This window comes from Canis lupus, unplaced genomic scaffold, assembly GCF_011100685.1.
Source record: "Canis lupus familiaris isolate Mischka breed German Shepherd unplaced genomic scaffold, alternate assembly UU_Cfam_GSD_1.0 chrUn_S433H594, whole genome shotgun sequence".
NCBI classification, from domain to species: domain Eukaryota; kingdom Metazoa; phylum Chordata; class Mammalia; order Carnivora; family Canidae; genus Canis; species Canis lupus.
In genome coordinates, this window is record NW_023331363.1 from 11,316 (window position 1) to 39,054 (window position 27,739).

The window sequence follows — 27,739 nt, forward strand, 5'->3', positions numbered from 1 at the left end:
TTGACTAGCAATAGAAATAAAGTTATATTAATCAAATAAATGGGAGCTATATTAATCAATCACAGAACATTCTACCTAATGAAGAACATTATCATAATATACTATAATTAATCAGCTCATGAAAAGCAATCTCAACAAATAGATCACAAAATTCAGAAGGGTTTATTTGAAAGATTGACAGGTTTTGGGGGGAACAGACCTATTGCATAACTCATCCAGGAATTTGATTACTTTCTTTTCCTCATCAAACATTTCCCTGCAATAATCTTAGGCACCAGAGATCAAGCAGTTGACCTCACTGATACATTGGAGGTCAGACTGTTTCTGTCAGCTTCTCTCTGGGATCCATGGTGTCCATGAATGTCTAGAAGGTCAGAAGGAAGAATGTTAATGGACTGAATATGGATCTATCTGCATTTACAAAGCAAGCTTCTAATCCATTCACACCTCAGCTCAGATGCCACCTCTTAGGGAGATCTTCCCTGACCACCTTATCTGAAATAGCTGTACTTTCCTCCCTGATCACTTTCTAGCCTCGCTTTACCTTATTTTCTTCATACCACTTATCACTGATTGAAATTCTATTGTTTATTGTCCTATTTCTTCACTAGCACGTAAGCCCCACAAAGAGAGGTGCACCTGGGTGGTTCAATAAATTGAGCATCTGACTCTTGGTTTTAGCTCAGGTCATGAGATCAAGTCCTGTATCAGGCTCTGTACTCAGCACAGAATCTGCTTGAGATTCCCTCCCCTCCCCTCATTTGCTCATTCTCTCACTCAAATAAATGTTTAAAAAAAAAAAAAAAAAGCTCCACAAAGAGAGAGCTTTTGTTTAACATCACTGTAACTCCAACAAATACATTGCCTGGTACATTACATAGTAAGAATTCAATATTTCTTATATTTCCTATGGTTCTTTGCCAGACACAGTGGAGAGTTTCCTCTGATCTTTTCTATGAGAACCTGGTAGGGCTTTTGGAGATAAAACTCATTCCACCTTCCCAAGGCTGGATCCCACTCTGGAGTTTTTAATTCTCAAATTTGCACAGAGCCTCCAGCAATTTGTCAATTACAATTTAGGTTTCCTATGCCATAAATGGGTCTCTAGAAGGTTTTTCCTGCGTGGGATTCACCTATCTGTCTCTATAATTTTTGAGGCAGGGGTTTGCCCTATGACCTCAGTTCTCTAATGGATCCCAGAATTGTTGTTGATTCAGCTATTTTTATGTGGATAGGAGAGATAACTTCCAAGTTCTTTTTGTGCTGGACTGGACACTGGAAACCATTCAAAAATTTTACTAAATAAGTGAATAAATGCTATAAGAATGTACAGCTATCAGCTGGCTCACTATTCTAGTTTTGTAAATCTGAACTTTATTTTAATCAATCACAACATAATTATACAGGAAGAGATGAATTCTCATGCCAGTGAATGGCACTTCTCTGATGACTGAACTTTTGGACTGAACATCATATTATTTGCATAATATGGAAAGTGGTATATAAAAGTTACATTATTTATTAATTAATAATTCCTTAAACTGAAAGCAACATATTCTAAATGTATTGATTGTGGTATAGGCTAAGCTGCAATAACAGATACTTCCATAAATCATTGGTTCAAATATAATAGAAGATTATTTCTCTCTCTTACAGTCTGGAAGGAGATGGTTGCCCAGGTTGGGGTGGGCAAAAGATCAGATAGAGCCCCAGGCTGAGTTCAAAGAGAATATGTAACCGGATCCTGGCTGTTTAGTTAGGAAGGATTGTATATGATCCAAATATAAAGTGTGTATATGTGTGTACAGGGCTCAGATGAATCAATTTTAGCATAGCATTCCATTTGAAGAAATATATACTCCAGTAGCCCAACAGAAATTAAAAGACATTTTAATATTTTATGTGCATTTCTCAAGAACTGTTAGGGAGATCTGTGCCATAACCCACAACAATACTTTAAAAAATATTATCTGTCTTCCACACTTCTTTCGTACTCCGTGTTTTTTGCAGTCTTCTCAAAATCCCCCAATTCCCCTGACACCCACCTTTTATGGCTTTTCTGTCTTCTTCCTCCTGCCCCCACCTTAAGCTCTTTCTTATTTAGATCAATTTAGAATTGAGCTTTTTTTATGGTTTCATTTCTGCTTTGCTCATTACCTGGATTCTCCACAAGAAAGAACCCAGGGCTGACCCAGAAAGCAAATATCCTTTCCCTTACTTGACTGCAGCTCTGGCCCAGTTGCTCTCCCTGTCTTCTAATTTTGCATTACAAAAACACCAAGAACTAGACTGGCAAAGAAAGACTTGCTTAAGGTGGTGGGGGAAGGGTAGAATCTGCACAGACAGGACTGGGGAGGCAGTGAATACTTACACGTTAAGACGTCTTGTTTCCATCACACATATATCATTAAGAGCTCAAGTGAGGATAATGTGGACTGCTATAACTCCAAAACAGATGGAAAATCTCTCAGTTTAAAAATATTCACAAAGCTAGATTTATGCAGATGTTCCACCTGAAGACAGCGCTGAACAAATTAATGCTCACTGTGGACTATGAAAGTCTAATCTATAAAGTGAAAAGGGAAGAGAAGGAAACTGAAAATTACTGAGCACTTACTCAGTATTGGGTTAAGCTCTTTAAAGAATGTCATGTTATTTAAAATCCCCCCATAACCCTTCAGATCAGTGTTCTCGGCTTGGGGATCTATAGACCATATTCTCACTCATATTGAGTGCTGAGATTGAAAAATGCTTGTGTTTTCATACCAAAAATAGCATGAAAATGTTTAACACGATATAGTGTGAGTGCCTGACATTAACCTTTTTGATTGTAATGTAGGTGCCTGACATCAAGCTTTTGATTGCTGAGGTATTCATTTCAAATAAGTCCATCTCAAATAAACATACTGCCAGCTGTATGACACAGCTTAAACAACTGTGCTAAGGAGTTAGGCTGCCCTCACCTGTGAAGGTCCCTTTTCAGAAAGCCCTGTGTCACCTAGATAGATGATTGCTTGAGTCAACCCAATTTTTCTTTCTTGCACCCCAATTCCTGCTTGGGATGCTGTAAATTCTCCAATAAAGAGTGAACCCAAGAAACCCTAGGGAACCACACTTGGATGCCAATAAAGTCAAAGCCCCAGATCCACACTTCTTCCCTCTCTCTCTACCCATGACCTCACTATATGGCCCTTGGATGTGCTGTGTACCCTCCAGGACCTCCAGTGCTCCCTTATCTTTGGCACTGAGGTGCATCTTGCAAATGTAAAAACACAAAGGCTGGTACAGCCACCACCATTGACTCTGGTCAGCGAAAATGTCTATGGGACCTTGGCATAAATAATATGGACCCAGGTGATTGGCCTCGGGCATTCCTGGGCCAACGCATTACTAACAATTGGCTGGCACTGACAGGAACACAGGGGCATGTTCTAGATCATCAGGAAGATTATCTTATAATCAAATAATTCTAACCAAAGAGTCATATGACTGTATGCTACTGTAATTGAGGTAGACTAGTGAGAAAGGCATGCAGTCAGACTTGATCTGTAAATGACATGTGTAAGCCAAGTGAAGGCCAAAATATCTCATACTGTATGAAATAAATGATGACTTTGTAAGAGCTAAAATTCAGAATTGGGCTGAGATTTGAGTCATCACCCGGCATATGGTGGTAAAGTCATATTCTAAAGAACACGCCTAGAAGCAGTATTAACATTTGAGCTGTGATTTGATATAAACCAAAAAAAAAAAAAAGTCATCACATTGTTAATGCTATTTCCTTGAGGTTTGTTGTTTTTGTGAGTATTTAAACAAATTTACAAAATGTGTTGATTTATATCAGGGCGGTATATATCAGAATGATTTATATCATTCTTCCCAATTTTTCATCTCTCTCTATCCCAGCATTCTCTGTTCTACAAGCCAAGCTTATGTCTTGTGACTTCGCAGCACCCCTCACTAGAGAAGGCAGAATGCCGTAGGAAGCTGGAAAAGAGGCAAGCTGTTTATGTGGCAGCAAAACACTGGCAAAACCGTTGCTTTCAGTGGCCCAAAGGCAAAAAAAAAGTACTTAATGAACCTGTGGCAGACAGAAAGGTTCTCAATCAGAATCTTGATAATGTGAACAGACTGTAATTTGCTGCATTCAAAAAGGTACAACAAGAAAGTGATGAGCTCAGAAAAACTGGCCACTTTGCAGGCAAATTGAGAGGGGATGTAGAGAACCTAGAAATTCCAGAAGCTGTAGGGTTGATAAATAAAATTGTTTCTCCTTTCCATTCAGTAAGAGATAAAATTTAAAAACACCTTGTATTTGAAAGACCTACTAAAAAATAGCCTCACAGAAATGACAAAATCCAGGCACAACCTCATTAAGACCGACCTTAAGGCAATGTCTGGCAGTAGATACCTTCACCTGGACAAAATGACTTTTGAGAAAAGTGATTATGAACTCAAAGTACTTGTAATTAAGTCTAGAGAGACAGGCCTCACAAAAACTACAGTGTGGATTTTGGCACATGGAGTGGCTGTAATTAACGGCATCAAAAATCCAACAGGTTTTCAAGAGCCATGTTTGCAAAAGTGCTGCCATGCTAGATGAAGAGGTTGACTTTGAGATGGATCAAAAAGCTCTGGGATCCCAACTTTCTAAGGGTAGCAAGTGGGTGAGAGAACTGCTCATGTTCGGCAATACTATTTCAGATGTGGCCCCAAAGGGTGGAAAGAAAAATCACACCGGAGGCAGAGCAGGGCTGTGGAGAACAATGGACTGGGCCCTTTGTCCCAGGGCAGAGCCAGGGCCCAATAAAGGACTGTTCCCTACCCTAGTGGAGAAACTGGCTGATATATCCCTGTTTCAGAGTGTCTGTGGACCAGTTGACCCCATATGCCTTCCAATCTTCCCTTTTTTCAGATAGGAGAGTTTACTGCTAAATCTTGTCCCTGTTTTATGATTGTATGTTGGCAGAGGGTGACAGATTCCTTGGTTTTGTTTTGGCTTGTAAATATCTAGATTGGGAAGAGCCACATCTGGCCCCAGGGTAAAGCACAGATCCTGAACTTTGAACCCCATGCTATGACTGGATGAGACTTTTTAATTAAAATGTCTTGAGAGGCAGGGGTGGGGGGAGTATGTTGCAAAAGGGAGCAAAGTGAATAATTATTATTTGAAGGAGACTGTGGTGGATTAAGCAGCTGTCATTCTCAATTCTTCATATACTTCCTCTTATAGATCTATTCATCCATGCTCTTTGCCTTGGGACTTTGCAGTACCTCGACTAGAGTAAACTAAGATATTTCCTTGCCCCATTGAAGCTGGACCTGGCTGGAATGTTAATAAACATGATGAGGCTTTAAATATGTGTGCATGGTTTGGCATTGCCTCTTTAGTCCAGTAATACATCATTAAAAAAACCTAAACAAAACTCAAAGAGCCAAAAAACCCAAACAATAACAACAACAAAAACCCCATACTCCGTGTAGCCTCTGATCTCAAAATGAAGACTTGAGGAGAACTGATTCTACTTGTAACCTGGGGCTAGTCTTTACCTAGTCTACCTGACATCAGCCAAACCCAGCTGTGAATAAAAAAAAAAAAAAATTTAATGTGCAAGCAACAGAGATCTTTGGTGCTTTCATTTATGCAATCAGTATTAGTTGACTAATAAAATTCACATAAGGAATATAAGTATAAAAATTCATACCTCATTTTATGTTTATACATCGCTCATGTCATTAAGTTAGAAAACATTTTGAGTTAACAATAGAGTTCAATTTTTTTAAAGATCTCCATGGATTTATCAAGTTTTAGAAACTTTGCCTTAGAGAGTTCTGATTAAACCCATTTTCTACTATCTGTCTTTCTGCCTCTTTTATTAGTTTTAAGTATCTTCTCTTTTGGTTAGGTGACTATTAAAATTTGCTCTAAGGGCATAAAGAGATTAAAAGAAAGAAAAAAGTTTTCTAAGAAGAAAGATAGAAAGGAAAAAGCTAAACTGCTGAATTCAGATGATGCAATTTGGCAGAATAATATAAGCAGAACTGTGAATGTCCAAACCCTGTCAGAGATTTTCACCATCAAAGGATTGACGTACCAGGTTTGCGCATCCCTACTGCGGCAGACAAGGGCAGCTTTCAAAATACTTCCAAACTTGGGACTATTCATCAATAAGGCTGATACTAACATCAAAATGTCAAAATGTGCAGCCTAAAAAAAAAAAAAAAAAAAAAAAATAGAATCTTGCAGAATTAGACCAGGAATGAGAGGCCCTTGGGGAATAAAAATGCAGATTACAAAACAAATAGAATCTTTTAATATTCAAGAGACATTTTTTTGTTGAAGTTTTCCTCACTAGACCATAATTTGAGTAGCTTCAGACATTAATCACATCATGGAGGGGTGAACCGCCCCCCACCCCTGATTTATTTTTTATGTGTCTCACTGTTAACAAACTTTTTTATATTTAGAAAAAACTTGAAAGCTCCTTGGGGATTTGCACAAACTGTTCCTAAGGTGGGCCATACAGAACCCTGTGGTCAGTCACTCCATGAAGGGAGCTGTGGCTTCCTTCAGTCTTTACCTCCTTTAGGTGAGCGGAGAGGAAAGGCTAGAGCAGCTCAAGCACCTCCCAGTCTAGAGGGAACTATAGTGACTACACAGGTTGCTTACACACAGGTAGGCTGATAACAAGAATGTCTTGTTTATGAGCATTACTTCCTCAAGGAGTGTTGTGGGGATACTAACGTGGTAAAAAGAAGGAAAGGAAAAACTAACAAGGAAAGGAGGTTAAGTCCTCCACCTCCAGCCATCTAGAGCCAATTTTCTCACTTTAGAAAACTTCATTTCTGAAAGCTCTCAAAAACCTGCCCACTTCTTAATTTACTGACCATCTCTTGGGTAAGGGTACTCACCTCCTTCATATGACATGTTGGGGCACATTTGCTCTGGAAGCAGTTTGGAATCAGAGAAGAATGGTTATCCCACAAATGTGGGGTCTCTTTCAGGGAATGATGCAAAGTCATTCAGTTTCAGGAGGTGAAACTTAGAAAGGTTGCTCTTGCAGATTCAGGGTCCTGGGGAGGTCATTCTGGTTTGGAGGCTCTCAGCAAGCCCTTGTGTCCAGGCTTCTTTGTCATTGGTAGCCCGAGGGATAAAGAGAGCAGCTGTTTAGCCAGGGCAAACTCTGTTCTGGAACCACTGTGAGAAAAATAATACTTCAAATCAAATTCCTATCAAAAAAATTCATGGATTTTTGGTCAAAATTAAGACTCGCACAGTTATCTTTATTATTGGTTGATTGATTGCTTTTCCCATGATCATAGGTGAGACCACTTCGTTTCCATCTTTACCTTTTCTACATTCTCCTTAGCTCCTTTTTTTGGGGATGCTAATCCAATTATTTGTGTTGTGGGGGTGGTAATGGAAAAAGAGAGTGGCTGCAATTATGGAAGGAGTGGGGGTATGGATCTTATTTTCAGTGCAGTTTTTACAGTAGATTTCCTTTAAAAATTACATTGAGCAGGGATACCTGACAAAAATATTACTAATACATAACTCTGAAATTAGATATAGCTATGTCTTATGTAGACCACTGTACATATCCTTAACTTGAGTAATTAATTTTGGATAGATACATTGCATTATTTTTATTTTAAAATTCTTTTAAAATCAGGAAAATTATTCTGTTTTAACAAATACAGAGGACAAACTGGTAGTTGCCAGAGGTGAGGTTTTTTGGGGAGGGGAATGGTGAAATAGATAAAGGGGATTAAGAATATAGACTTATCATGAAGAGTGATGAGAAATGTATAAAACTGCTGAATCATTATATTGTGCACCTGAAACTAATATAACACTATATTAATTATACTTCAATCAGGTTTTCTTTTTAAAAAACAACATTTTTGTTGAAATATTTCAAGTTATTTAGAGGTACATAAAAAATGTTCAATCTCTCTGATAACAGTTTAACACTTTGGTGTATATTCTCCCAGACATTACACATACCTCCATATATAAATGGACTTTAACAAGCTTTTCTCCCTCTAGTTTTCATTGATGCTCTTCCCATGTGAGTTTATGTAATATAATTCATTCTTCTAAACAATTACACAGAATTGTATGTACTAGAATTTATTTAATCATCCCTTTATCGATTGGGCATTTAGGTTACTTCTAATTAAATTTATATTATAAACAATGTTGAAAAACAACTATGTAGAAATACTTTTTTACTCACTTAGAAAATTCTCTATAGGAAAGATTCCTAGAAATGATATATTTGATTGGCCTTTGTGCTTTTAAAATATTCATAGATGCTATCTGATTATTTTCCAAGAATTTTACTAGCTTATAAATGCATCAAAAATAGATAAATTTTGGGATGGCTGGGTGGCTCAGTGGTTGAGCATCTGTCTTTGGCTCAGGTCATGATCCCAGGGTCCTGGGATTGAGTCCCACATCAGGCTCCCCAAAGGGAGCCTGCTTCTCCCTCTGCCTGTGTCTCTGCCTCTCTCTCTGTGTCTCTCACAAATAAATAAATAAAATCTTTTAAAAAATAGATAAATTTTCTTCCAAATTCCTTTGAATTTTTATGCAATCATAGAATTCATTTAAAAAAAGGACATTTATATTCCTAACCTCCAAAGTAATGGTATTTGGAAGTAGAGCCCTTGGGGGGTAATTAGGTTTAGAAGTGGTTATAAGTGTGAAGTTCCCATGATGAGATGAGCGTCCTTATAAGAAAAGGAAGAGCATGAACTCTCTCCATCCCTCTTTCATCCCCCTCCTCTTCTCTCTGCTGTGTGGGGACAGTGTGAAAAGGCAGGCATCTGCAAACTATGAGGAGGATTCTCATTACATTCTCAACATGCTTCACACCCTGATCTCAGACTTCTCAGAGAAATGGATTTCCATTGTTTGTCACCCAGTTTATAGTATTTGTTTTGGCAAAGCCAACTGACAAATACAAGAGTTTTCTTTCCAGTTAGGGTGTTCTCAGCTGCAAGTGATAGAAAGCCTAATTAGGTGGGGCTTAAGCATTAAAGACATTTGTTACCCTCCCCCGCCCCACCCCTTAAGAACTTCAGGGTTTCAGGGAACTCCAGGGCTTGATAACCTCACAAATCTATCAGGGGCCTGGGTTCCTTTATCTTTGCACTTCATTGTTCACACTGTGTTCCTACACATATGTAGGAATTCCTGCCTTTTCTCATGATCTCGAAATTGCTGCCACAGTTCTAGGTGTCATATTCAGACAATTTTTATTTATTTATTATTTATTTATTTATTTATTTATTTATTTATTTATTTATTTTAAGATTTTATGTATTTATTTGACACAGAAGGAGAACCAGAGAGTACAAGTAGGGAGAACAGCAAAGGGAGAGGGAACAGCAGGCCCTCCACTGAGCCCGATGTGGGGTTCGATCCCAGCACCCCTAGTGACATGAGGCCAAGGCAGCCACTTAATGACTGAGCCATATGGTCACCCCCAGATAACAACTTTTTGAGGCAGAAATGGTAATATGTGTGACATTCTCAGAGTGAGGAAACCTTTGCAGCCCTCTCTAGCATATTTAACGCTAATGTCTCACTATGCAAAATGTAGTCATAGACAATGAGATTGCCATGATTATCTTGCTTCAGTGAAGACTTGCCCTCTGGGCTGGGAAGAAGCCTACCCTTCTTGTAAAATTGATTGCTTTAGTTCTGTATTGCTAGAAAACAAATTACCCCCTGAATTTAGCAGCTTTAAAGAACAAACATTTATTATATCACAGTTTGTGAGAGTTGGAATCTGGGAGTGGCTTAGCAGGGTGGTGGTGCCAGTTGAAGGTCTTTAATGAGGTTACAAAGAAGTTGTCAGCAAGCACATGAGAAAATGCTCCACATCACTGGCCATCAGGGAAATACAAATCAAAACCACAATGAGATCCCACCTCACACCAGTGAGAATGGGGAAAATTAACAAGGCAGGAAACCACAAATGTTGGAGAGGATGCGGAGAAAAGGAACCCTCTTGCACTGTTGGTGGGAATGGGAACTGGAGCAGCCACTCTGGAAAACTGTGTGGAGGTTCTCAAAGAGTTAAAAATAGACCTGCCCTACGACCCAGCAATTGCACTGCTGGGGATTTACCCAAAGATACAGATGCAATGAAACGCCGGGACACCTGCACCCCGATGTTTCTAGCAGCAATGTCCACAATAGCCAAACTGTGGAAGGAGCCTCGGTGTCCATCGAAAGATGAATGGATAAAGAAGATGTGGTTTATGTATCCAATGGAATATTCCTCAGCCATTAGAAACGACAAATACCCACCATTTGCTTCCACATGGATGGAACTGGAGGCTATTATGCTGGGTGAAATAAGTCAATCGGAGAAGGACAAACATTATATGGTCTCATTCATTTGGGGAATATAAAAAATAGTGAAAGGGAATAAATGGGGAAAGGAGAAAAAATTAGTGGGAAATATCAGGGAGGGAGACAGAACATGAGAGACTCCTAACTCTGGGAAATGAACTAGGGGTGGTGGAAGGGGAGGAGGGCGGGGGGGATGGGGGTGACTGGGTGACGGGCACTGAGGGGGGCACTTGATGGGATGAGCACGGGGTGTTATTCTATATGTTGGCAAATTGAACACCAATAAAAAAGAAATTTATAAAAAAAGTTGTCAGACTGAGTGGCAGTAATCTGAAGGCTTGAGTATGACTGGAGTATCTGCATTCAGAATGACTCAGTAACATGGCTGTTGGGGGTGAGGGGAGCTCAGTTCCTGGTTGGCTTTGGCTGGGGTGTCGGCTCCTTGCTGGATGTTGGTGGGGTGTCAGGTCCATGCCATCTGAGCCTCTCCACATCTGGGCTGCTCATGCTTGGCAGCTAACTTCCCGGAGGGCAAGCATTGCGAGGGAGTGAGTAGTAAGCTGCACTGCCTTTAGCGACCTAGTACCCCAAGTCATGCACTGTCACTTCTACTTTATTCTATTCATCAGAAGTGAGTCACCATTAGGTTCTGTCTCTTACAGAAACAAGTATCAAAAAATTTGTGGATATATTTCAAAACCATCAGAGAAAAGTGTGCGGCAGCTCTTTCACAAGAGAAGAAATGAGGGTGGCTGATGAGACAATTGATTATTTTTTTTACCTTCCATTCTTGGTTTGCTAGGTTTTTAAAGATTGTGTACACTTGAATTTTATCAAAAATCATTTCAATTATAGAAGCAAATGGAACTTTTTTCTCTTTTAATGTGTTGGATTATATTCTTAGATTTTTCTAATGCTGAAGCACCTTATTAGTAGTGGATAAATCTTTATTGTCATTCTGTATTATTATTTTTTGTACATTGCTTATTTGATGTTGCACCTGTGTTCAAAGGTGAGATGCATTTCTTCTTTATTCTTCTATTGTCTTGTCAGGTTGTGGTATTAAAGATATGTTAACCTCATAAAATGATTTGGGAAGCCTTTCCTCTTTTTCTATTCTCTGAAAAATAAACCATGTCTAGCTGTCTCTCTTGCTCTCTCTCTTTTGCTGTCCTTGCTTAGCCTATTTTTGGCTGGCCAGGGATATCTTTTAATTTGAAAATTTGTCTTTCTTAAGAGTGTGGTGTTTTCAACCACTGCCTTTTTTCTCTCTATAATCATATTTAGCTTCTCGTTTCACAAGGATCCCACAGTTACAGTCCCTCTGATTTATTTAGGGAACAGTTTTTCAGACTTTATTCTGCTAAAATGTGACAGTTTCTGTGGAACTCTAGCCTAGTACTTTTGCAAAGTTTTAAGTAGGCATCCCTCCCTCTCAGTGCATGATTCCCTTTGGCTCCATGGATATCCTGACTCTACCCAAGGTGGCTGAGAGAGTTCTTGTTGGGAAGATGGGTAACACACTTCTCTGGCAATTTTCTCCTGTTAGTGCTTGGACTCACTTATGAGCACTTGGTGCTGGTTTCTTCATAAAGGGGACCTCATTTGCTTTGTATACTACAGAAACCCTTCCCGGATACCTGTTTTACTGGTGATACTCGGATCCTTGATTTCTAGCACTTAATGGGATTTATTCCTTTTAACTCTTTGGAAATTTCAATGAGCCTTTTGGGAGGAAGGGATAATAAACCTTCGTGTTGTCCATCCAACCTGCCATTTAGACTACAAGTCTGTTGCTGCTACTTACTATGCACATAGAACTTGACCTCCACACACAGCATGTCCACAACTATGGTATTTAGAATCCATTATCTTTTAATATATACATTATAAAAATAACATATGCATACTATAGAAAAACGTGGGAAAATGCAAAAATGTGAAAGAAGGAAAAAAGATCCATTGACCAAACACCTCAAAATAATGGCTTGTATCAGACCTGGTATTTTCTTGTAATTCTGTTAAATATTTGTAATCATACATATATTTTTATATCTTTTTTTTTTTTTTGAGAGAGAGTGAGAGAAAGAGCTTGAGCGAGGGAAGGAGCAGAGGGAAAGGGACAAACAGACTCCATGCTGAGCACAGAGCCCTGTGTTAGGCTCGCTTCCAGAACCCTGAGATCATATCCTGAGCCAAAATCAAGAGTCATATACTTAACAGACTGAGCCACCCAGGTGACCCTGTATATCTTTTTTTATTTAGTGTTATACCAGAATTCTCTTTTAGTGCTATTGCTTGTTTTGTAATGATAGTGTCATTTTTGAAGTCACTGTTTTCATGATTCTAGTATCTAATTTTTAAAATCTAATGATGGTCTTTGATGTTGCTTATAGCATTCCATTTTTCTGTTTTTACAGGATTTTCTACTAGTCCTTGGGTTGTGCTTTCTATGAGCAATGATTGCTCACCTTTCTCTTTCTATGATCTTTTCCATTATTTTCTTTGCTGTAGTGAATTTATATATACTTGATATGTTATTTTGTTGCTGAAGGCAGCCCTACCAAAGTGTTCTCTCACATCTGAATATAAGTGAGTCATCTCGATTCCCTTATCACTTATCTGAAACCTGAGAATTCGAGGACCGAGTGCTGGTGTTCCAAATACTTTCAGAAGCCTGGTTCTGATCTTTAGTGAATGAGTCGTGATCTTTCTTCTATAATTTAAAGCCCTGTAATGGGATTAATTACATCTAAACAGCGGCATTTCTTACTCCCTTCAGTAATTTCCTTAAGCTTCACATCCTTCTCGACTCAGGCTATAGCACTTCAGCAGAGCCACTTCTTGCACTTCCCCAGCTCTCCCCAGAAGCTGTTCACAACTCTTCTCTGGCTCTTTCCTTTTTTTTTTTTAATAATAGGATTTTTTTAAAATATAAACTATTGACATACCATAAAATTCTTCATTTTTAGGCATACAATTCGTTGTTTTTAGTATATTCACAGAGCTGTGCAACCATCAGCACTAATTTTTAGCACTTTTCCTTATCCCCCAAAGAAACCCACCCACCCATTTAGTAATCCTTCCTCATTGTCTTCCTCCTCCCTCATCCCCCTACTTTCCTGGGAATTGCCAATCTACTTTCTATTGATTTGCCTGTTTGGGACACTACATATATGTGGAATCATACTGTATGTGACCTCTTGTCACTTAGCACGATATTTTCAAGGTTTATCCATGTACTATTTATTTCTTTATTTGAGAGAGATGGAGTAGAGAAAAAAGAGAGAGAGAAAAAGAGAGAGAGAGGGAAAGAGAAGAGAGCGGACTAGAGAAGAGAGAGAAAGGTCATAGAGAAGAGAGAGAGAGAGAGAGGAGAGAGAGAGAGAGAAGGGGAAGAAGAAGGGCAGAGGGAGAGAGAGAACTTTAAGTAGGCTCTATGCCCAGCATGGAGCCCCTACAAGGTTCGATCTCACGACCTCAAGATCATGACTTGAGCCAAAATCAAGAGGTAGATGCTTAACTGACTAAGCCACCCAGGTGCCCCTATCCATCGACTTTTTAAAAATTGTGGTAAGAATCCTTAATATGAGAGCTACATCCTTAACAAAATTCTAAATGTATGATATGGTATTGTCTATAGACACGAGGTTGTGCAGCAGATATCTAGAACTTATTCATCCTTTACAATTGAAAATTTATACACATTGATTAGCGACTCCCCATTTCCTCCTCCCCACTGGCACCCACCATTCTATTCTTTGTTTCTATGAGTTCTATTGTATTAGATTCTTCATAGAAGTGGAATCATGCAACATTTGTCCTTCTGTGACTGGCTTATTGAACTTAGCATAATGTCCTTAAGTTTCACCCATTTGTCACATATTACAGGATTTCTCTCTTTTTAAAGCTGAATAATATTTCATGGTAACTTATATACCACATTTTCCTTATTCAGGTTGTTTCTATTATTCTGTTGTGGGATAGGCCACATTCGCATCATCAGTTAATGACGTTGGGGTTGTTTCTACTTTTTTGGCTATTATGAATAATGCTGCTAGTCTCAGGGGTTTTAGAGGGGGAATATCTCATGAGTTTTGATACCAGACATTCTTTGATGGGGTATGGAAGGGGATGGGTGGTGGGAATCTCCTTAGACTTCTCTGCCCTGTGCTCTCACTCTAACAATGAATTTGCCTTCTTCTCCTTTGCTTCTTTCTTTTGTTTTATTTGTTTAAGATTTTATTTATTTATTTGATGGAGAGAGAAGAGAAGAGACAGAAAGAGCAACAAGCAGGGGGAGTGGCAGGGATAGGAAGAGGGAGAAGCAGGCTCCCCGTGGAGCAGGGAGCCTGATGTGGGGCTCGATCCCAGGACTCTGAGATCATGACCTGAGCTGAAGGTAGATGCTTAACCCACTGAGCCACCCAGATGCCCCTGCTTTGTTTGATTTTTTTTTTTGAGAGAGAGAGAGAGAAAGAGAGAGAGAGAGAGAGAGAGAGAGTGAGAGCACGAGGTGGAGGTAAGCGGCTGAGGGTTAGGGAGAGAGACAATCTTAAGCAGGTTCCATGCCCAGTATATAGAGCAAGATGTGAGACTCAATCTCACGACTTGAAATCATGATCTGAGCCAAAATCAAGAGTCAGATGCTTAATGAGCATCTGAGCATCTGAGCCATCCAGGCACCCTGCTCCTTTGCTTTCTGTTCCAGCAAATCCTTGTTTGTCACTGAGCTATTTGTCTGTGCCTCACAAGGGACTGCTCTGGCAGAGCCCTCTATGTGGTTCTAATCAAGAAAAACAAGAATGGTGAGCCACCATTCTTTGTTACTAGCCAGACACTGGCTTGGGCAAAGGAGTTCTCCCTTCTACAAGGTTTGCTGCATTTCTTGTTCCATACTGCTCCCCTCTGTCCCAAATAACCTCCTCCTCAACTGAGTAGGAGTCACAAGAATATTTAGGATTTCATGTATTTACCTTCTTCCTCCCTCTCACTTTCCACTGTTCTAGAATGGAGAGTTAGGAGTTCATCCAATGAAATTATTTATTGGTCTGTTTCTTGCCCTGACTACCACTTTCAAGCATTATTATATGAAATTGGCCTTCTCTCTATGCATTGCTTTTTTCCTTCTGTTTGTAATCTTTTTTTTTTTTTTCATTTTATTAGTTTTAAGAGGAGGGAGAGACATTTTGTGATTTGGCTTTTTTTTTCAGAAAGTCTTCAAGTGATTCTCCAAAAACTGTTATAAATTATTTATTTAATTGCTATTTAATAGTCCATGGTTCAATGTGACATGATTTATTCCAGAATTCCCCTTATTTTTGGACATTAGGTTTGTTTCCCTTTTTGGCTATTATAAATAATGCTTGGAGGAGCAAATTTTCCATAAATCTTTTTGTTTCGAGATCATTTTCTTAGGCTAAACTGCCAGATGTGTAATTATCTGACCAAAGAATAAGATGGTTTTTAAGTTACTTGAAACATCTATGCAAAATTATGTCCCTAAAAGATTTCTCATTTGCACTCCCAACAGTATGGGTTACATGACTCTCTGATTGAATTTTTGCTCTTATTTAAACAAAACAAATCAATGAAACATGTACTAACTTCTTGTTAGAATTTATGGAACTATGAGTTAGAAAAAAGCATAAAATTCGTTGTAAACTGCCTTACAAGGCATAAAGGTGTGACAATGCTATTATTTTGTTTTGTATATCTGCCTACTTTTGGTGGCTAGTCTTTATTTCAATGAAAACAGTAGAAAAGATACATGTTGGATCAGCATGATCCACCAAGTTTGGGTATACGTAAGTAGATTTTTCAGAATCTTGACTTCAGCTAGGTCACTTTTTGTTCTGACAGTTTTATTAGGGTAGACATACATATTGAAACATATAGTATAGTGCATATTTAAAGTGCTTAATTTGGTACATTTGACATATGTATATGCCATGAACCATCAGCACAATCAAGACAAAGAATATTTCCATAATTTCTAAGTTCTTCTTGGTCTTGTATTCTTTCCAGGTCTTTCCAGCACTCCCACCCCTCATCTGCTTTTTTTGTCACTGAAGATTAGTTTGAATTTAGTAGAGTTAAATAAATGAAATCATTAAATTACATGCTCTTTTTTTTTTTGTCTTGGCTCTTTCAATCAGTGTAACTATTTTGAGAGTCATTTATATTGTCATGTTTCCAGTTTGAGGACATTACCAAAGAGTTGCTATGAACATTTCTGTACAAGACTTTGCATGGACATAGGCTTTTCTCTTCTTTAGGGTAAATACTTAAAAGTGAAAAGTCTGGGTTCATATGGTAGGTATATGCTTAATTTCCAAATAAGCTGGCCCAAACTGTTATCCAAAGTGTCTATGCCATGTCACATCCTACCAGCAGGGTATGAGAGCTCCATTTCTTCCACATCATCACCAACACTTGGTATGTCAGTTTTTTTGGAGTTCAGACATTCTGATTCTAATGGGTGGGTAGTGGGCATCCTCATTGTGATTTTAACTTGCATTTCCAACTGGTTATTTGGTGCTTTATGGATGCCTAGTGATACAGTGGAACTGTTGTGTCCCTTTATATAGTTTTGTGATGCTGGATACATTATTCGATCTCTCTGTGCCTTGGTTTATTTATCTAAAAATATATAGATGAAGAAAACTGTACCATATACTTCAAAAAAGTTGTTATTAGAAATTCATGGACATTGCAAATGTAAAATGCTTTGCAAATTACATAAGTATAGATATTATCATTATGATGGTTAAATTGCTGCATGATTTTGGGGCAAATCACTTCAACTTATTTGAGGATTACTTTCCAGTTCTGTAAAATTGAGGCTAAATAAGGTGACCTCTAAGTTTCCTTCAAGTACAAAAAATGTTCTTGTCTAAAAAATATACTGATGTTCCAATACCACCATATATATATACACATTTATGGAAAAGTACTCCTTAATGTGGAAAAAATGATAGCAAAACATTAAAAAAATGCAAACTTTTATAATTTCTTATTATCTTAGCTACGCCATATTTTAGAATTTTAACACAGATTTCTATTTTTCTGTGTCTTATGTGGAGGTGGTTACTAATAAGACCTTCCTTCATCTCTGTAACTACTCTGATCCAGAGAGAAAGAAATTTAGTATTCATACACAAGTTCATCCTCTATTCCCAAATATATGGAATTCAAATATTCAAAATAATGTGGTCATTTCACTAAATATCATGCAGTTTAAGGCATTTTTGTGAAGTTTAAAAAACTTTATCTGCTGGGGCACCTGGGTGGCTCACGTGGTTGAGTGTCTGCCTTTGGCTCAGATTGCGCTCCCCATGTCCCGGGTTACATCAGGCTCCCCCCAGGGAACCTGCTTCTCCCTCTGCCTAGGTCTCTGCCTCTCTGTGTGTCTCTCATGAATAAATGAAATCTTTAAAAACAAAACAAAAACTCTGCCTGCTTATTCAGATCAAGAGCCAGCCAAATTTTGGGATGATAAAAGGTCTAGGAATCACTTCTATCTGGATTTGCATATAAATGAAATCATTTAAAGGAACACCTAATTGGAATTGGGATCAAGGGAACTGTGCTATGAAACTATTGGAGGATTCGAGGTTCCCTATTTTAATAATGTTTCTGCCAAACATCTGTTTTATTGCTTAAAATCACGTAAACAATAATAAGAGATTTGATAGAATAGCATCTCAAAGTTGCTTTTTAAATTATTTAGAGATTTAAGGATATAACTTGTTGTATCTAATGTATTTCTTAGCAATTGACCTAAACATGTTAATTCCCTCATAATTTCAATGACTTCATTATATTTTGATGCAGTTTAACTGCTCGGTTTGAAATATACTCACAGTGACATGTTTTTTCTTTAAGTCTTCCTGAGTACATTATGATTTGGTCCATATTCCATAGAGTTCAAACCAGTCATCTATTAGATTGGAGAGAAACAGTAGCAAGCAGGAGCCAATTCCTTCCTTCATATTCTCCAGTATTTAGCAGTTGAAAGCTGACAAAGTTAAACCAGTGGCCTCCCATTTCTGCATAAGAATTCTGTTTTTCCAATATTTTATTTCATCATTTCACTGTCTTATTTTAGTTTCATTATTCCCATTTCCGGGCTTGATATTATTGGATTTGTTTTACAACAGTTGTAGAATTACAATGATAGCTCCAGTTTTTCTCCCTGACTGTATTCACACACCCTTGGCCATCTCATTGTGAGTGGGTGACTGTTCATCCCTCAATAAGCAACTCAGCCAGCTAACTTTCTTTGGTTTAGTTGGGATGTTAGCTGACCTGACTGACACAAGCCACGGCTTGAGAAGGTGTCTGTGGCTTGCTAACACTGTGGACATCACCACGAGAATATCTTTAGGCTAGCCTGCTGGAGGATGTTGAGAAAGGTGGCACACGCAGAGTCACCCTGCTTATGCCCAGTCACCTGGATCAGGCAATGGCCAGCTGACCCCCAGTTGTGTGAACTGGTCCAGCAAAGGTTGGCAGAACTGCTAAACCAATCCTCAATCACCCCAGATGCATGAGCAATAAACCAACATTCCTCTCCAGCAATGCAGTGTTATTGTCACAATAGACAAGGACACACTACCAAGTCCTATCCTTAAGCAACTTCTCTTCACATATATAATATTAAAAAAAAAAAAACAACTAAGAGACTATTGGAGTAGCTGAGCATCTTGCCTTTGGCTCAGGTCATGATCCCGGGGTCCTGGGACTGAGTCCCACATCAGCTCCCTGCATAAAGCCTGCTTCCCCCTGCCTGTGTCTCTGCTCTCTCTCCATGGCTCTCATGAATAAATAAATAAAACCTTTTTTAAAAAAAAATAATAATAACCCTTAAACAGACTATAAGGGGTAGAACAGTCTAGAACAAAAAGGTATGGATATCTTTGGTCAAATTTTGCAAGTATGCCAGGAATCTCCTATGCTGTTGATGGTGAATGAGAAAAAGTTTTATACCCACATTGTTTGACAAGATGGATTGATTAATACCATCAGAACTTCATTAGGATAAAAAGGATAAAAAGCCAGTGACAAGTCTGATGCTTTTCTGACTTAAATAAATTCAGGTAGGTGTCTAAAAGAAAATTGGAGTTTATTGTTTGTTTGAAGTGCAGTTAGGTGATATAGTTACAAGGCATTGGTTCTCAACCCTGGCTGCATATCAGAAGCACAAGAGGAGGGTTCAAAAATACCCATTTCAAGCCCATCCCAGACCCCCTGCACCGGCATGTCTGGGAATGAGGCCCAGGTTTATACATTGTTTAACAGCCCTTCAGGGTTTTCTAATATGAAGGCCAGGCTGGCAGATATACCCTAAGAGGAATGATTGCATTATATAAGAGATAATGCTAAACATTTCATTCTGACCTCAAAAAGTAGGTTTCTTACAAGAGTAGGCTTCTACCCTTTTTTTGCAAAAAAAGGTAGTGGTCGGTCAGTTCTTTGGTGACAAGGTACAGAGCAGAATGATTTAAAGACTTGAAACATATGGACACTGGAAGGTCTTCCAGAGTAGTTAGAGCTCACTGTCTTGTGGAACATTGTTGGCATGTAGGTTTTATTAAGTTTTATTTAAATTCAACTTAGGTTAACATATAGTGTAATATTAGTTTCAGGTGGACAATATAGTGATTCAGCTTCCATACATCACCTGGCACTCATCACAAGTGCACTCCTTAATCCCCATCACCTATTTCACCCCCCACCTCTCCTTTGGGAACCATCAGTGTGTTCTCTAGAGTGAAAAGTCTGTTTCTTAGTTGGCCTCTTTCTCTCTCTCTCTCTCTTTTTTTTTTTGTTTCCACATATGAGTGAAATCATACGGTATTGTCTTTCTCTGACTGACTTACTTCACTTAGCATAATACTCTCTAGCTCCATCCACAGCATTGCAAGTGGCAAGATTTTTTTTTCCTTAGATAGTATTTGAGAGAGGGAGAGAGCACCAGCAGGAGAAGGGGCAGAGGGAGTGGGAGAAGCAAGTTCTCTGCTGAGCAGGGAGGCTTGATGCGGGCTCAATCCCAGGACCCCAGGAGCATGACCTGAAGTGAAGGCAGACACTTAACTGAATGAGCCACCCAGGCGCCCCAAGATTTCATTGCTGAGTAATATTCCATTATGTGTGCATATCTGCTCATTGTTAATTGGATTGTTTGTTTTGAGGGTGTTGAGTTTTAGAACTCTTCATATAGTTTGGCTATTAACCCTTTATCAGATTTGTCATTTGTAAATATCTTCCTCCCATTCTGTAGTTTGCCTTTTAGTTTTTTTTTTTTATTGTTTCCTTCCCTTTGCAGAAGCTTTCTATTTTGATGAAGTCACAAGAGTTTATCTTTGCTTTTGTTTCCCTTGTGTCAGGAGACATTTCTAGAAAGAAGTTGCTGCAGCTGATATCACAGAAGTTACTGCCTGTATCCTCCTCTAGGATTTTGATTTCATGTCTCACATTTAGGTCTTTCATCTATTTTGAATTTATTTTTGTGTATGCTGTAAGAAAGTAGTCCAGTTTCATTCTATTGCATGTGGCTGTCCAGTTTTCCCAGAAGCATTAGTTGAAGAGACTTTTTCCTACTGGATATTCTTCTCTTCTTTGTCAAAGATTAACTGACCATACAGTTGTAGGTTCATTTCTGTGTTTTCTCTTCTGTTCCATTGATCTCTATATCTATTTTTGTGCCAGAACCATACTGTTTTGATCACTATAGCTTGTCATATACTTGAAGTCCGGGATTGGCATCCTCCAGCTTTACTTTTCTTTTTCAATATTGCTTTGGCTATTTAGGATCTTCTGTGGTTGCATACACATTTTAGGATTGTTTATTCTAGTTCTGTGAGAAATGTTCTTGGTATTTGATAGGTATTACATTAAATGTTTAGGTTGTTTTGGCTAGTATATTTGTTCTTCCAACCCATGAAGATAGAATGTCTTTCCATTTCTTTGTGTCATCTTGAATTTCTTTCATCAATGTTTTATACTTTTCAGAGTAAAGGTCTTTCTTTCACCTCCTTGGTTAGGTTTATTCATAGGTTTCTTATGGTTTTTGGTGCAATTGTAAATGGGATTGACTCCTCAATTTCTCTTTGTGTTGTCAGCATATGTTTTGATCTAATAATTTCTACCTGTCTTGTTCAGTGTAGCACACAGTTCAATAATCTTGTAACTTTCAAAAGCTTTTCATTAACAATTGCTCCTTAAGCCCCTCAGTCTCCTTCCCCCAAGAATGTACTAACCAAAGCTGAAAGCAAAGAAAAGTATAGTGCTTCTATAAATCAAAAACTCCCACAAAGATTATGGGTTTGGAAAATGGTAATTATGATTTCTGCCTCCATAGCAAGTTGAACTACTGTTTGAATACTTTAAGTGGTATATTGCTTGCTAGCATAAGAATTCTCGTTTTTTTAAAAAAAGATTTTATTTATTTATTAATGAGAGACACAGAGAGGCAGAGACACAGGCAGAGGGAAAAGCAGGCTCCCTGCAGGGAGCCCGACGTGGGACTCTATCCCAGGTCCCCAGAATCAGGTCCTGGGCTGAAGGCACGGGCTGAAGCCTGTGCTAAACCGCTGAGCCACCCAGGCTGCCCAAGAATTCTAGTTTTAAGTTCAGATAGGTTTAGATTCAAAATCTGGTTTTATCACTAATTTTGGTTTTGTCATTTTAAAAATGGAGATAATAGTTAATGGTCAGTTGCTCATGAGGTTGCTGAATGTATTAAATAACATGTCGCAGAAAAGTGTCCTTCACAGTTCTTGGCAGACAGTAGTACTCAATACATGTTATCTATAATAATGATAATAGTTATTTTAATTACTATTATATCATAAGGCAATCATTCTATTTTATATTGCTTGGCAGCTCTGTACGATATTTAGGCCATTATATATTTTCTCAGAACTTCCAGTGACTGCAGTCATATTCTGAAGTACTGGGTGTTAGGACATTGACATATGAATTTGAGGCAGGAGCACAATTAAGCCCATAACAAAAAAGCTTTGGAATCTTCTCCCAGAGTATGAAACCAGAGCATAGTGACCAAGGACAGAACACAGCTAGAGCTGATTCATTGAGGTAGGGTTTCTTTGAGCGTCTTCCATTAGTACCCAGGGCTGCCCTGACTTGACTTCTGTCCTTCGTGAGACTTGGTCCTTTGCTTTCTCTTTTTTATGAGCAATCCCATTCCACGTGATGCACTCTTTCTTTTCCCTTTAAGCTAGCCAGAGTTAATTTCTATTGTTTGCAATAAAAAAAACAAAACTAAACAAAAAAAAAACCTCTGACACATACCCTGAAGTTTGTTCCCCAAGTGTGGACTCTAGACAACTTGTGCCGAAAGGTGGCATCACCCTTTGGAAGTCCTTGTGACCAGAACCAACAAATTCCCAATTTGAGTTGGACCAAAAGAAAACTCCCTATATCCCTGGGTGGCGCAGCGGTTTAGTGCCTGCCTTTGGCCCAGGGCGTGATCCCGGAGACCCGGGATCGAATCCCACGTCGGGCTCCCCGTGCATGGAGCCTGCTTCTTCCTCTGCCTGTGTCTCTGCCTCTCTCTCTGTGTCTCTCATGAATAAATAAATAAAATCTTAAAAAAAAAAAGAAAACTCCCTAATTGTGTATGTGTGCAGATATTTTACTTTATGAGTGAATTAAATTACTTATATGCTTAATAATAATTTGTTCAAAGAATATATGCTGGGAAAGGATTAGGAGAAAGTGCTCTTTTTTAAAAAAAATTCTATTTATCACTGAAAAACCTTATTTTTTTTTGGTTTAGTTAACAATTGTGAAAGTTCCCTTATGAAGACCAGGAAAAAAGTTGGGCTAAACGGACAGAACACAAATTCTCTGGTAAGAAATGTGTTGCTTGGTAATAAAAGGTTTCCAGTGAAAGTCAAACCCATAATGCTTGATTTACAGGGTGGCTCTGACAAAGACTACTATTTATACTCAATGTTCATCCTCTATCTCCCCTTTTTATGGTATTAGACTATTTTAGTTGGGTCCATGGCCACCCGGAATAAAGGTGACATCTTCCAGCCTCTCTTGCAGCCAGTTGTGGCCATATGACTATAGCTATTGGATGAGTTACATGGACAGTTTTATGGTTTGTACCCTCCCCTTCTCTTTTATTCCTTGCCATGACTAATTATGGATCTAGTGGGCTCTATTAGACAATGCAGACAAGGGCAACATCTAGAAGAGCACTAGGCCAAGAGAGAAGGAACATGGCCATCTGCTGATTTTATGGGACAGACCCTTGGCACCACCTTGAATACTAAGATCCTTAGTATTGGAGAAAAATAAGCTTCTCAAAAAAAAAAATAAGCTTCTCTGTTGTTTTAGGCTCTGTATTTTGGTTTAACCTGCAACAGTATCTATGTCCTATCTGATATAGTGGCCATTAATATGCTTTTTATCCTTGATTAAATATGGGGGTAATAGAGCAGCCCGGGTGGCTCAGTGGTTTAGGCCGCCTTCAGCCCACGCTGTGATCCTGGAGACCCGGGATCGAGTCCCACATCAGTCTCCCTGCATGGAGCCTACTTCTCCCTCTACTTCTCTCTCTCTCTCTCATGAATAAATAAATAAAATCTTTAAAAAAATATGGGGGTAATAGTGGTAAATGGGACTATAACCAAATTAGAACTGTTGGTAATGAGTTGTATTCAACATGCTCAGTGAACGATGAACATGTACAATATTCACTTTTATCATATGTTGAAAGTGAGAGGAAGGCCCTCAACTTCAGTAAGAAATGTTATATTATATATTTCAATTCCTCTTAAAAAATGCTAGCAAAGAGCATTGCCATGATTTCAAGAGGTTTGCCAAAGTAGCTTGTATTGCAGTATAGTGGGTTTTGTTAATGGCCTGATCCTATCACTTCAGAGCCAAAAACAACTTAATTTCTTGATGTTTAAGAGAAAAAAAGAGAATTTCTTAATAAAATCAAACTCTGGTGCAAACAGCTCTATCATGCTGTGTATAAGTCCTTTCAAACATCAAATACTCAATTTTCTTCCATCTTCAGAGGAAAAAAATAATGACATCATATTGGGCACATTATAAAACCACATACATATGCTGTAACAGAAGTGGGAATGCTTTTCAGAGTCAAATGGAACCAAAGAATGGAAATCATTTGCCCCTAACTTCCAACTCAAAGCATACAACAGTCCAGCTCTTGAGTGTGGTATGTTCCTTGATTTGGTCTTTGACAGAATGCTGAAAGTAGTCCTCAATTGGAAGTTTGTCCATAATTTCAATCCAAATATCCAGAGCCATTTGTCAGATCCATAAAACATTTTCTGCCAGTTCTGATGACCTATAATTGTGAGTTAGCATTTTTTTTATCTAATAGAATAAAAAATGAAAAATAAAACCATTTGAACTTGGAATCTAATCTAGCACTTTAGCTATCCATTTTTGAGGTTGATGTCAATTTTTGGTGAAAAGATTTCAAATCTTAAAATCTTTCTAACAATTACATAGTTTCTCTTTAATATTCTCATGAGTGTTCTTTTAAAAATTACCTAAAATGGATGTCTCCTATGTACATCTAGTGTCTAATAAGAGCATCTTGTGTTCCAAAAGTCAAGGAAAACCTTTTTTTCAGAGTTTACATTTTCAGATTCTTTAGGGCTAAGATTCTTAACTGGGATCCATGAGTGAATTTATGAGTCTATGAGCCCACTCACTGAAATTACATCAAAATTTTGAGGATGCAGAGCCATAGCTTTCATCAGATTCACACAAACATTCATAACCCCCAAATAGACTAAGAGCTTATAAGATATTGGATAATAGATACTAAATAAGTGTTTAATATAACCTGGCTCCATACCATTAAAATATTAAAACAGTTCAATCCTTTTGCAATGATGAAAGCAAAATATCTATTGCAACAGCCCACAGTTTTCAAACCTTATTATTTTTCCTCAGTTGTACCAAGTCTTGATACTGTGATACTGAAGCCAGAGCCCTGCAGTGGCTGCTTAATGGAGAATATAACTCAAGATTGGAATAAGAGTTTGATGTTTACTGCATCAGTTTCAAAGTCCAGCTGTAAATATACTATAGTTGAGAAACAGAGCAATATAATCTTTTCAAGCTTGAAAAAACAGTGATGCATAGCCAAATACTTTGAACTGTTTGCTTAAGAACAAATCTATTTCAAGATTTGATTACCACTAACTCAGACTTTTCATCACTAAGTCCTTTCAATTCCATATCATGTGTTTCAAATTTTGTCTGCATAACTTATTTTTGTTCTACTTTTCTGTCAAAAACAATGTGGAAATCCCAGGTTATATAATTGAGGACTTGGAGAGGCCATATACATCTAGCCAACCAAAATAAAATGAAAGCTATTATCATGAAACATGCTTAAGGAAGTGTATCCTTTGTTCGGGTAAAGAGTGCCAACATTTGTGATCTTAGAATGAAGTCAAAGGAAACTAAAATGGGTTTTCCTTAATGCAACCATGTGCAGAATCACTCTTTACCAAACATATGATCCATAAAAATATTTGTGCATATTTAGATACCCATGAGAACAAATCAATTTCAAGTAAAATAATAATGTATTATTTTTATAATATACCTGGAGGCTGAAGTCATCCCATTCATCTTCCTTACTTGGGTTTATTATCCTACACATTTGATAAGTCAAGTGGAAGCCTCTCTGCACACCCTCTCTGTATAGAGCAGACACCAAACTGCTAATTTCTTTCTTCCTCCTTCCTTGTGTCAGGTTGACCATGCAACACATTTGAATTACTGTTAGAAGGTAAATGTTGCATGGCTTTGAACCAATATCTCTCCTGTCTATAGAATTTTAAATTCACATGTGGGTGTTCTAGAAAGAGGAGGTTACCAATGTGTAGAGTTGTGAAGAGTCACCAAGGAAGGCAATTTAGATTTCTTTGTGGAGGGGTCAAGAGAGTAGGAGATTTTTCTGATAGGTACCTGATGGAATAAGGAAAACATTTCTCTATGGGGTGGCAGTGGAGAAAGGCTGACCATTACTGGACTGGCTATTGTATAAAATTGCCACAAAAATGCTTAATAAAGAGAAAATGAACAGCATATGGACTCTGGTTGAGGCTTCATGAAAACATTCAGGGAAAGAAAGAACAAAGGGCAATCTTTCCAATGTATATAGAAGAAGTAAGATGTTTTCCTAAGTTTTTCTATCACTGTCAGCATTTGGGATGGAAATATGCTGTAGGAAAAAGATTAACTCCAGTTTGCTTAGAAAGAATTTTCCCTGAAAATAATCCTGTGTGTTTTTAATATGTCGGGTTACATTGCCAATCAGTTCTATTTGGTAATTTTCAGTATGATTTCTTTTTAACCCATGAATTATTTAGAAGTAGGTTTTAAAATTTCTGAATTTATCAATTTCTTGGCTCTCTTTAGCTATTGATTGCATTTGTAACTTTGTTGCATTGTATTTTTGAGTTGTGTTTGTGGTCAAGTGGTGATCAGTTTTTGAAAATGTTCAATGTGTGCTTGAAATTAATATGTATATGCCATATTTATTTATAGGACTGTATACATATACAACATATATATGTATACACACACATATATATGTTATGTCAAGCTTAATAATTCTGTTGTTCAGATTTTTTCTCAATTTCTACTTAATTTTGATCTATTCAATCTGCCTCTCAGAAAGGTATGTTAACCTTTTTCTGCTATGATCTATATGATTTTCCACTATGATCTAAATTGTTAGCCACCCCTTCCTGCCACCTCTTGTTTTTCTGCTTACTTTTTGGCATGTATTTTGAGGTTATGTTTTTAGGTGGATACATAATCAGAATAATTATGTCTTCCTGGTAAATTTATCACTAAGTAGCTCTTGATCTTTAATAATGCTGTTTTGTGCTTAAATCTGTTTAGTATACATCACCTTTTCTTTGGTTCCTATTTATCTGGTGTTGTGATCATCACTGGTTGCTCAACCAGCATCCATTTATCCCTCTTCTAGTAGAACCAGGACCTCAGTTTTGTTCAGGTAGCCACCTCTTTCTCACACAGCTAAGTGTCTCAGGAGAAGGTTTGTTTGGTTTAAGGGTGAATCCATTCTTTTTTTCAGTTGATAGATCATTAGGCGTGGGATTCAGTGCTGGCCAAAATGAAGTGTGTGGGTAGGTAGGGAGTCTTTGGGAAAGTGTCCTTCTTCTGAGCAAGAGCTGGGGTCTCTTATTTCCACCTGGATATTGCTGTTTCTGGTATGACACCCAGAATCGCTGCATCCATCTCGTTAGAAGCCTAAAAACCCAAACAGGGATGTCAGAGCACAGAGATGGAAAAGACCTGGGTCCTTTA

The 27,739-nt window shown here is 38.1% G+C and overlaps 2 long non-coding RNA genes across 3 annotated transcripts in view; one reads left to right on the plus strand and one right to left on the minus strand.

The window, feature by feature from the left end:
• Positions 1 to 27,739, plus strand: part of LOC119879210 — a 39,231-nt gene that overhangs the window by 11,162 nt on the left and 330 nt on the right. Inside the window, exon 2 of the long non-coding RNA XR_005387382.1 lies at positions 23,175 to 23,248. This is a non-coding gene — a long non-coding RNA (uncharacterized LOC119879210). The remainder of the gene's footprint in view (positions 1 to 23,174; positions 23,249 to 27,739) is intronic.
• LOC119879209 lies at positions 120 to 27,739 on the minus strand. 2 transcript variants are annotated; one of them, XR_005387381.1, is made up of 5 exons: positions 27,321 to 27,739; positions 6,913 to 7,198; positions 6,096 to 6,208; positions 2,372 to 2,566; positions 121 to 364 (listed from the first exon to the last, which is right to left on the minus strand). It is a non-coding gene; the product is annotated as an uncharacterized LOC119879209 (long non-coding RNA). The 2 variants fall into 2 exon arrangements; XR_005387380.1 differs by lacking the exon at positions 27,321 to 27,739 and having other exon boundaries at positions 120 to 364; positions 6,913 to 7,270.